This window comes from Pocillopora damicornis, chromosome 2 (genome assembly GCF_964200805.1).
Source record: "Pocillopora damicornis chromosome 2, jaPocDami1.2, whole genome shotgun sequence".
Taxonomy (NCBI): Eukaryota; Metazoa; Cnidaria; class Anthozoa; order Scleractinia; family Pocilloporidae; genus Pocillopora; species Pocillopora damicornis.
Window position 1 is genome coordinate 27,550,522 of NC_142671.1, and position 11,357 is coordinate 27,561,878.

The 11,357-nt window shown below is 39.6% G+C and overlaps 1 pseudogene; it reads left to right on the forward strand.

The window, feature by feature from the left end:
* The first annotated feature begins 1,851 nt into the window (after positions 1-1,851).
* LOC149050595 (uncharacterized) lies at positions 1,852-3,398 on the forward strand (annotated as a pseudogene).
* Positions 3,399-11,357: the final 7,959 nt, after the last annotated feature.

Below are 11,357 nucleotides of genomic sequence, written 5' to 3' on the forward strand. Positions count from 1 at the left end.
TACAGGCGCGGTTCGTAATGGCGTGTAAGTCTTCGTGTTTGGTGATGCAATTGATTCGTTCGATCGAACCATCAAACATCAATTTCGCAGACGAATTAGAAACATCGAAACTCGAGGGCACCGACCAACATTTCAGTATCACACTGCTCGCATTCACACCTGGAAGAGGTAAAGGAAAAGTTGTCGGACAAACTTAGCAACGCAGGAGCGCATATCAGCCCTGCTTATGTTCAAAAGGAATCACGGTAAATCTTTCAACTTACCTTGAATCCACACTCACATTTCCTTCAAATCTAGACTCCTAAGTCGACGGGGTAAGTCCATCAGTATCTGTTTCTTCTTCATTTGCGTTCGGGCTTACTCCTTCGCCACAATCCGCAAGTGGCTCATCTTCATATGGGATGATAACACCATCGACAACTCTGGTTTCGCTATCTGAACTGTCACTCTGCTCCCAATCGAGACCCCTAGAGGAGTCACACGATTCATTACTGACCTCGGAATCACTGGATGTCGCGGAAACAGACTCGGCGGAAAGCGACGGATTTGAGAAGTACGCGTGGTTTTGTTGTAAAATAATTTGTTTACTGATCAAGCGATCAAACAACGTAACGTCACAGCCTTGTTTCTCGTCCCCAGTCTCCTGAGACAGTTTTTATTTAGAAATCGAGCAAGTTTTGCATGAAGAAAAGCGGTCAGAGAAAAAAAAATTATCATTTTGTAACTGTCTCACAGCTTATCATACATATTGAACTGCCAAAATCCGAGGAAAAAATTTTCGTGTCATATACACTTTAAACAAGCAAACGAAACCAAAAACCGCATAACCAAATCGATGATAGTGAGCTGGTTGTAAAGAGGAACATTGCAAGATATGTCGAGGAAACAGGACAAATTGAAATGAACAGAGCGTATGAATAGTGATCTTCTGGAATGCAAGAGAACAGCGAAGGGTCTGATATCGTCTGTAGACCCTCCACGAAACGCTACCGGGAGGAAGAAGGGTTAAATCGAAGTAATGGCAGATTTATGGGAAGAAAAGGGTTACGGATACTTGGGGCTAAAAAGCCAGAATTTACGGGATCAAGCTGCAATGAAACTCCTAGATAACGAGAGTTCGTCTGGTCTGCTCGACCTATCACCCAGAGGCGGCTGATATTGTAGAGGAGAGTTTGTTGCACGGTCCAGTTGATTATATTCCACCAAACGTGTATGATCTCATAGACGAAGAAATCATTTACAACTCAGCAAGCAAAACCAAGGGCTCAGCATGACCATCGGGAATGGACTCGGAGCTTTATAGGAGAATCCTTTGCTCTAAGGACTTTAAGACTGGGGGTAAAATCCTAAGAGAAGAGATAGCTGTGTTGACCACAGGCGGCCCAAGCTCAAGCTGTGATATGATAATCTTGCGCAATAACAGTCATGGCGGAATTATTAGAGTTTGTATGGGAATATTTACGACCGCTCTAAGGAATAAAAAAATACGTCAAATTCTCAAAAAATGTACCTCACCTTACTTCCACAGCGTATTGCTTGTTATCTGACCGCTTACTTTGATGAAAAGAACAGCGAGTTGTCCACTTCGAGGTTTTCAACGTACATAAGAAAAGCCCAAAGCTGAACACTCTATTTCCGAACGCCCGATCTGAGAAGCGAAAAATTCCAGTGCAAAATGACCGGGCAGCCACAAATCCAACGCAGAATCCAAGCACACATACTGTAGTTTCATTTCAATTCCCTACAAACTCAATATTCTCCGTGCAACCGACGCTAAGCCGCAGTTTGCTTCAAAAATTTCCAGTTCAGAGGTTTCTAACAGCCCGTGTCCACGTCAACCTTGACACACGACCGTTGAAAACCAGCTAGGTAACCTTGCCTCCCTTTTAAACTGAGTCTCGCCGGGGACCCCACGGTAACTTGGCATGAAGAAATTCGCCCACTCGAGAAGAACCCTGGAATTAGACCAATCGGCGTTGGAGACGTCGTGAGGCGAATAATGGGAAAAATGGTCAGCGGTTTTTTAAAGGAGGAAATAAAAGAAGCGGCAGGTCCCCTACAAGTTTGTGCTGGTCATAATGTAGGAGTGGAGGCTGCGATAGATACAATGAGCCAAGTGTTTGAAGAAGAAGGAACAGATGGGATTCTGTTGATTGATGCAAGTAACGCCTTTAAGCAAATGAACAGGTCAGCGGCTTCGCACAGTATCCAGATCACATGCAAAGAAATGGCGCACTATGTAATAAACACCTATAGAAGCCCATCTAGACCGTTTATCTGCGTTGGAGGTGAAACACTTTCACAAGAAGGCACTACGCAAGGGGATCGCCTAGCGATGCCATGGTACTGAGTCAATACATCTATAATGATTCAGAATCTGAGGGCGCACTGCCAGATGGTTAAACAGGTGTGGCTTGCAGACGACTCTGCTGGAGGAGGGAGAATCGCGCAGTTGTACGACTGATACAAGCAATTGATTAAAGAGGGAGAAAAGTTTGGATATCTGGTGAACGGGTCAAAGTGCTAGCTGATTGTTAAGTCTGAGGCACTTGCAGATGAAGCAAAGAGGGTGTTTGGAGATGAAGTCAATAAACAACTGAAGGTCAGCGCCATCAAGGAGCAGTCATTGCGTCGCAAGAATACAAAGATCAATATTGTGAGGAGAAAATTCGCATATGGAAAGTAGGAAATCGAACAGCTCTGAAAAGAGTTAGCCTCACACAGCGTACATTGTCTTCCTAAAAGGGTGCAAGTTAAAGTTCACCTACTTCATGCGCACTATAGATTCGTTTGAGGATTATGTCGATCCAATCCAGCAGGCGATTGACGACCTACTTCTTCCAACTTTGTTCGGTCAATCAGAGCCTCTCCCTAACGAGGTGCGTCTACTTGTCACCTTAACAACGGCTCAAGGGGGTCTGGGCATGCCAGATTTGAGAGCTGGGGCGCCACAACAGTTAGTTGCCTCGAAGTCAATAACTACTGCGCGCGTAGATTCTATCAAATCACAGAGTACATTTATGGCGCCAGGCGAAAGCTCTACGGAGGAGCTTAAGAGAAATCATCAGTCACTTAAGAGGGCGCGTGACAAAGAGAAAATGGAAGGCATTAACTCAACTCTTTCCCCAGATCTGCTGCGACTAGTTAATCAATAGAGAGACAAGGGCGCAAGTTCTTGGTTAAATGCGATGCCTCTCGCAGATCAGGGCTTAGCCCTTAATAAGCAGGAGATTAGAGTGTTACTAGAACAAGACAGCATCTGAAGTATTCAAGGAGCAAGAGGACGAGAAGAAACGCAAGTACCAGCAGCGGGTGCTAGATGTAGAGATGGGTTCATTCACACCTTTAGTGTTTGGAACCATGCAATAGCGGAATGGGAAATGAGTGTCAGCGTTTCCTGAAGCATCTTGCAGATAAGATAGCTCAGAAGGACACCTAGCCGTATAACACCGTTATCGCATGGCTCAGGACACAAATCTCTTTCGAACATCTAAGATCGGCATACGCATGTGTGAGAGGATCACGAACACCTTTTCACAGCAAGATAGAACACTCCTCAGACTGCAAAATAAACGTCGCCACTGCGGGAATCTAAAGTTTTTTTCTTTGTTTTGGAGTGGGACAATTTTCAAGCAAAATGCCTTTGTCTTATACATAATTTTGAATTTTTATGAAATTTCGTATGTTCATTTTATCAATTGTATCTTGAAAATAATCTCTAATTGTGAATAAAGTTATACTGTTATTATCACTATCATCATTATTTTTATTATCATTTTTATTATCTTTATTATTATTATTATCATTATTATTATCTTTATTATTATTATTATTATTATTATCATTAGATATTGCAGGAGTAAGTGTTGCCTCGCTCAAAGGAGGAGCAATACTTCGAGATACAATCGCTTTCTGCCATCTTCGAATCGAGTGGTGGTACGAGGCAAAGACGATTATTGACTTTTTTCTTGATATGATGTCAAATCCGCTGGACTGAATAAATTGTGTTACACATGCTACCGAGCGCCCTAGAGTGTCTTTCCAATTCGGGAAGGAACGTCAGTTTTGGGTAGAAAAATTCATATATCATTTAATCTAGTGCGACGGTACCATAGCTCAAATAATCCACGCAACTGAAGAAGTTTCTTACAATCAAGCCGTGGTTTTGCAGTACAGGAAAGGTGTTTAAAGGGCCAGAGCAGGAGAAACTTCGACGCCGTAAACAATGCACAAAGAAGAAAACATTTTCGCTCTCTATTTCTGTTTAGAGAACCAAGCCAAAATAAAAGATGGGGAAATATTCAAAAGATACCCTTCAAACATGCTGATGAACGAGATAGAGTTGAGCTATCGATGAAACAGTGGCTGACACTGTAAAAAGATGGTTTCGTTTTTCGTTTCAAAATCTATGTATTACAACAGCTGATTCGGACAGTTTTTCTTTTTGAAAATTTCGATGAAAAGCTCCACCACAGACATGTCCCGTAGACTGAAATCGTACGCGGCATTTCGCAAACACTCTCTATCGGTTTGAAAGAAATCTTGATACAACGTGCTGATAGATTCACGTATTTTGTATAAAAAGTAAGTGTTTGAAGCGATCGGAAATAAGTCACGATGGCTCTTTCTCCAAAACAACCTCGTGTTAAAGAAAAATGTTGAGTCAGTTCGTAGAAATTTATATGAGTTATAACCCAGATTAAAAGGAATATCTGCATGGTGCGTGACAAAGTATATAGTTAAAAAAAACTCCTGATACGATATAAATAATGTGCAACTATTTTTAACATTATCAGATATATCTTCATTGGCCTCACTGAAATTAACGTAGTGGCTTAATTAATATTTCATTATCCTAAGGCCGAATAGCATTGTTTATTTAGCATTTTCTGAGGTCGATACTATCTGCACACCCAATTGCAAGTAGAGGTAATGATTTCAAAACCATGAGACACAATTTTTCGCTTACTTGGCTGGAATGAAAATTAAATCTAAAATTTGAAGAAGTAATAATTAGATTGTTATGATAAACTTTATGTGCCATCCTTTGACCCTGCATGGTCCGTCATTCAAATATCTGAAGCTGTTTACCGATTGGAAATGTATCATAAGGATAATCGTCGCTCGTGACTGCAATCGATTCATTGTTTATTCAGCCTCATTTATTGAATTAAATTGATAAACTTAACGAAATATTTAAAATCATCTTAAAAAAGATGTATCCTCTAAACCCCTCGGGACACACATTTCAATACTTACTTTGAGGAACCCTTAGGGACAATCATTTCTACTGATTAAACAGTAACAACACGGCGAAAAAACTATTTCGTTACCGTCAGCTATAATGCAAACTTTGTGAAACAAGAGACTTTATGTGATCTTATTTAGCAGTTATAGACGGTCAGAAAGCGGTGGCTTGAGCTATTGGATGTTTGGCTTCATAGTTAACCACATTTAATTTCAATTTATTGATTTCTGATATTTTGTTTTGCTCTTTATTGACGTTTATTTGTAGTATATAGGAGTCTTACTTACAGCGTCAACCTCCCCCATTCGGAAACCTTGATGCCATCGAACACTCCTGCCGGTAAATCTTGTAACTGGTTGTTGGACAAGTCCCTGGAATAAATAAGTCATTTTAACAAAGTGTTAACTTTGCTGTATGCGACGTGTGTGTTTTCCCACATCTTGAAAGCTCCCGATACTTTTTCAAAATAATAACATTAACGTTTGTATTTACCTCACATTAGTGGATAATTAGATCAAGTTACTCTACCCTTAGATCCTAATGCAAAATAACGTTGTTCGATTAATCTGGTAACGTTTCACACCATCTGGTTTTCTGAGCAGTGGTACAAATTTTAAAGATGGCGAATACTTTGATCAGATTAATTGCTTGTCGATAGTTAAAACTCGATCGCGAATTGAAAGAAATGGAGGACACATTTTAAATCACCTGTTGTTATATTCCTTTTATCTCGCTGGTGATAAGACCGAATAGTTTATTGGAACGCTAAGTGACCAGAGAGAATCTTTCAGTCAAAACGATGAAGAGTAACATTGATATTAGCACATACCTTTCATGTGAAATTTCTTCGGAAATCTCAACAAAGATTTATCATCATACCTAATATTAACTGAATTTTTATTTGAGCCACGAGCACTAATTTTTTATTGAGTGCCATCCATACAAGAATAACGGTTGCACTGGGCGTTTTTAGTGCCGATTGTATTTATGTGGTCTTGAGCAGTATTGTAGAGAATAAATGACTGTAAACATATGAAAATCATATATGTGAACTGCGAATAAACAAATGAATATGGAAGCGATCCTCGCATAAATGAACATTACTCAAGTGGTAGTGAAATTAAGGTTTCAAATTCCGTACAGACCTGAATTTTTTTCGGGCCCTTTTTATTCAATTACATAGATGAGTTTATTTTGTATTAAATTGATGAGCAAACACTATGGAGTTCTGCTAAGTTTTCCATCGATAGACTTTTACAACGATAGTAGATGGGCAAAGCTCGGTCAAATACTGAAATACATGTTCAAAACTTCGAATCTTGATGATCACTTTGATCATCCTTGATGCCAATGAATGTTTTAGGAGCTGACTACTCACTTAAACTCTGTTTATTTGTAAAGCGTCTTAATGTAGTTCCACTTCATATGATCATTAGTCTGAACGCGTCTGTACAATATCCCTCTGCCTCCCTTATTTTGAGTTTATGTTGCTATAATTTTACTCTCAAGAAGTGTCACGCGAAAGTGTCGCAAATCAGCTCCGAGCCAGACAGCATCTTTGCTGGTTGCAGCTGGTTTTTAGCAGGTTTGCAGCCATTGGCAAAGTGCTTCATCTTTCTTCGAATGAAACTCCCTGGCTGTATCGTCTGCATGCCTCGTAAGTGGACGCGTAAATTCTAAAAACTGCTGTCCTACAATTAACGCAAATGAAGATATTCGCGCGCCACGTGCAAACACCTATTGCCTGATTCTCACTGAGTGCGAAGTTGTCCGCCCAGCTCTCTCCTCCCCCCGTCCATGGCACCTCGCACGAAATGGTGTTCAGGGCACCACTACCGTATGTGATTAGATAAGTCATTTGTGTCAAAACTTACTTTTTACAACAATGTAGATTTTCTACACGAGATGAGAGCGAAACTCGTTCGTGCTCATTGCTTTTCCTGGGTTTTTATAAGATGTTAATTGAAAACGCTGCGTTAAGACTACCGAATGTCTAACGCTGAATGGTAAGGCGGAATTTTCAAGCCTCCTCAGTACCAACTCTCACCGTTTCTTGATAATCGATCGACCATTGATTTGGATCATCGGATCCAACTTAAATAGGGAACTTTTACTTTTGTTTTTCAGCGTACCATTCTTTTCGGCTTATACTTAATTCTTGAATGTTGTCTGTTGTTATTCTTTATAAAAAGATTAGCTTTTCAGTTTCTCATATTTCGGCTGCTGTGGTGGTGACTATTTTCAACTTGTTCTCAATGAAAGTTCCTGTCATATAATTTATCAGTCTGACTGCCCTTTCCCAGTCGGAGAACCTTGACACGCCGTCGATGTGGCTAAACTTCTTCTTGGCTGTGGTCGTGCGCACAATAGCCCTGACTCAAGGATCTCATATCTGAATATCGAAAATTTCTCCTCCTAAAAATGAAATACTCTCTATGCAGGCCGTCTGAGACAATTAGATTTGATTAGTTCCTCGTCATTTTCCCGGCACCTCCTTGGGGCGTGATCGGCTGGATTACTGGCTTAGTCTCATTGTATCGAGAATGTGAAAGTTATTTCTAAATATTGTGAGTTTGACTGAAGAGCAGCGAGCGGCTGGAAAGGAAAATAATCACCGAAGCACAGATTAAGACTGCGAAATCAGATTTGTGGGGTTTTTTTATTTATAACTTTGGAGACGGCTGAACCAGAGAGTCGAGAAACGGCTGCTTATCACAGTGGCAAATGAGCGTGTGTGTATGCAACATATAGAGATAGATCAGTTTTCGCAGTGGAGTATAGTCGTCGTTTGTATGACCGGCTCAAGCTGCCTTCGTTATCTATTTGCTCGCGCTGTTGTTTAAATCACGCATTATTTTATCCGGATAATTTAATTTCCTGTGTATGTCGTTCTCTAAGCACCTATCAGGAAGCTACAGAAGCCTAGAATGGAGTAGATATGCATCATGCAAGCCATCCGTTAGCGTTGAGTTCGACCCAAAATCTTGGAACTTTCATCCTCTACAAGAAGACATAGCGACTTTACTCAGTCGTTGAAGATCTTACACACCATGCTCCACTTTCAACCTCACTCGCCTTCGCTCAGCAACCAGTTGCGACATTAGTCCGAGCCCTGGTCCACTTATCACGACTTCAACAACAAATAGCTGTATTTTGAAATGTAGACGGAACCATCGCAACCACTCCAATCTTGCGTAAATTAAGTATGTATCCGATTTTCATCAGACAACAAACGCTATACTCATCTGACTCTGTGCACGTTGAATACTCGCTCTATTGCAAACAAATCTGCATTATTTGTTGATTACGTCTATTAATGCAAAGCTGACTTATTTGTAAAAACTGAAACCTTGTTATCGGATAACGACCCTATAATTTGTAATGCGATAGCTTCACCTGGCTTCGAGCTATTTAGTTGACCCAAAAGGGCTCGCGAAAGTGAGAGTACGCCTCTTCTGTTATTTTTTTTTACACAGCTTCATTGGGTATGACTCATACAATACTGATATGGTATAAGATAAAAATCGAGGCGAGGCACCGCCCGTGAGATAGAAAAAAGGAAACAAAATCATGAACATTGAGATCGGTAACATCATTTAGACATTTGAACAAGAAAACGAGGAAATTTGACATTTAGAGAAAGAAAACAAGATTTAAAAAAAAAATAGGCTGCTTTTTGGTCGGTATTTCGCAAATTCTATAATTTCGTTCAAGAACGTTTTTTGAATTTTCCGACTATCCCGTCCACACTAAATCTTCACGCCTCAGACTTGTCATAACATATCGTCGACCGTACTCTAAGAACCAATCCTGTGACTAGTTGATGATCACAAAGACACGGCGGCTTGTTATTTCCTTGATTTATTGGAGTTGATATTATTAACTCAACGTATGAGTGGGCTGTATACAGGATCTGATAAATACGCGGAACTCAGATAACTTTAACGCCTGACATCCTGTTTTAGGATAATCTGACACTGCTATTCAAACTGAAAACATCTCGACTACCCCTAAAGTTAACCATGTTTCATTTAGGAAGCTGTGATCATTTGACATGGACGCATTTCTTGCAATGAAAAGTATCGAACACAGCCTTCTGTATGTATCACCAGTTTGTTTTATACCATAACTGAAGCTGATAAAAAATACTCGGGCTAGACTGATTTTCAGAGAAAAAAGATTTTGCCACATATAGTCGCTTATTTTTTAATTACGTTGGCTACCGATAAGAAATAGAATGAAGTTTAAAATAGTTCCAATCACCTTTACGATTCTTTAAATGAAATTTCTTACCCTCCTTTTACCAAAATATGATCCAAGAATTTCTAGTAATAGACTCTTTCTCAGTAATTTATGTTTTTAGTCTCACGGTAGCCTAGGTGAACAATGTTTACTTTTCTGTCTTAAAATTCTAGAGTGCACTCCCACCAGACATAGGAAGTGCAAATACAATCAAAAGCGCGCCTTTTTAATTAGATGGGCATTTCTATGATAGTGTTTTATTGTAGTACAAATTTTTGTTTTAATCACAATGTAGTCTTTGTAATAACTTTTAATTTCTGTTCCTGTCTCTTTATAGCTTTAGTTGCCCGTAATATTTTAACTCTTAAATTGTTATGTTCATTTGAAGATGTTACAGAATTTGCGCATCACTTAATAAGAAGGCAGAAACACTCGACTACGTCTCATGTTTCCCTCCACACTTCTTTCGCGCCCTAACCACTTCCTGCGTGCTATAACTTATAACAGAACAGAGCACATACACGACTTCTTTCTTTGTTAAATCTTTCTGGTCACACATCTCAACAGTTACTGTTATGAACTCTTAGATAAATGCGCATGATAATGTGGATTTCTTCTGATTTTGAAAAAAAAGATAATATGTAAAATACGACGAAAAACTATTTCTTTACCGTTATCCCTAATATAACCTTTGTGAAACAAGAAACGTAATGGGATCCTATAGGCAGTAAGTGTCACGTATACAGAGATGGCTCCTTGTGGATGTTGCCTCCTCGCATAACTTCCGTTATTTTTATTGGTTTTTCATTTTTCTTTCTTTTTTTTTTAAGAAGTTTGATTTACAGAAGAAGAATCTTACTCACAGTGTTATTTTTCTAAAGTCAGAAGCGTTAATGCCAGCAAATATATTTGGTGGAAGATCCTGTAACTTGTTGTTGGACAGGTCCCTATCACAAAAAAGCGTATTCTTAGAGATGTAGTAGAAATTGATGCTTTATTAGATACACATATGTTTCTATATATCTTGAGAGTGCCAATTACCTTCATTTTTAAATTCAAATCAGTGAATGCGTAATTACATGGCTGAGTTTATTTTGTGTTAAATTAATGAGCAAATACTATGGAATTCTGCAAAATTCTCCACCGATAGACTTTTACAACGATAGACGATGAGCGATGCTTACTCAAATCCTGAGACACATGCTCAAACCTTGAATCTTATTGATCACGTTGATCATCCTTGATGTCAATAAATGTTTTAGGAGCTGACTCCTTACGGGGAATTTTCTGTTCGTAAAGCGTCTTTATGTAGTTCCACTTCATATGATCATAAGTCTGAATGCGTCTGCACAATATCCCTCGGCCTCCCTTTTTTAAGTTTATGTTGCCATAACATTACTCTCAAGATTTCACCGGATCGCATGCAACGCGCATGTTCTTCGTTTTTTCTTTTGTAACAATTTTAAAACGTACTTGATACTCGTGCTGCGTGAGAGGTTTTACACAAAGAAAAATGGTTGAGTATAAATAACAAACGTAACAGTAGTTTGAGAAGACAGTAAAAACACGCATGATCGGTCCAAAGGTCAATCGATGTCGTATCGCAGTAGTGACTAACACGGAAGTATCACACGAAAGTGTCACAAATCAGCTCTAACCCAAAAACATATCTGCTGATCGCAGCTGGTTTTTAGCAGATTTGCAGCCATGGGCAAAAGGCTTCTCGTTCTTCGAATGAAACGCCGCGGCTGTATTTTTTGCACGCCTCACAAGTGAACGCGTGATTCTAAATAACGCAAATGAAAATATTCGCGCGCCCCGTTCAGACACCCATAGCCTGATTCTCACTGAGTGCGTATTTGTCCAC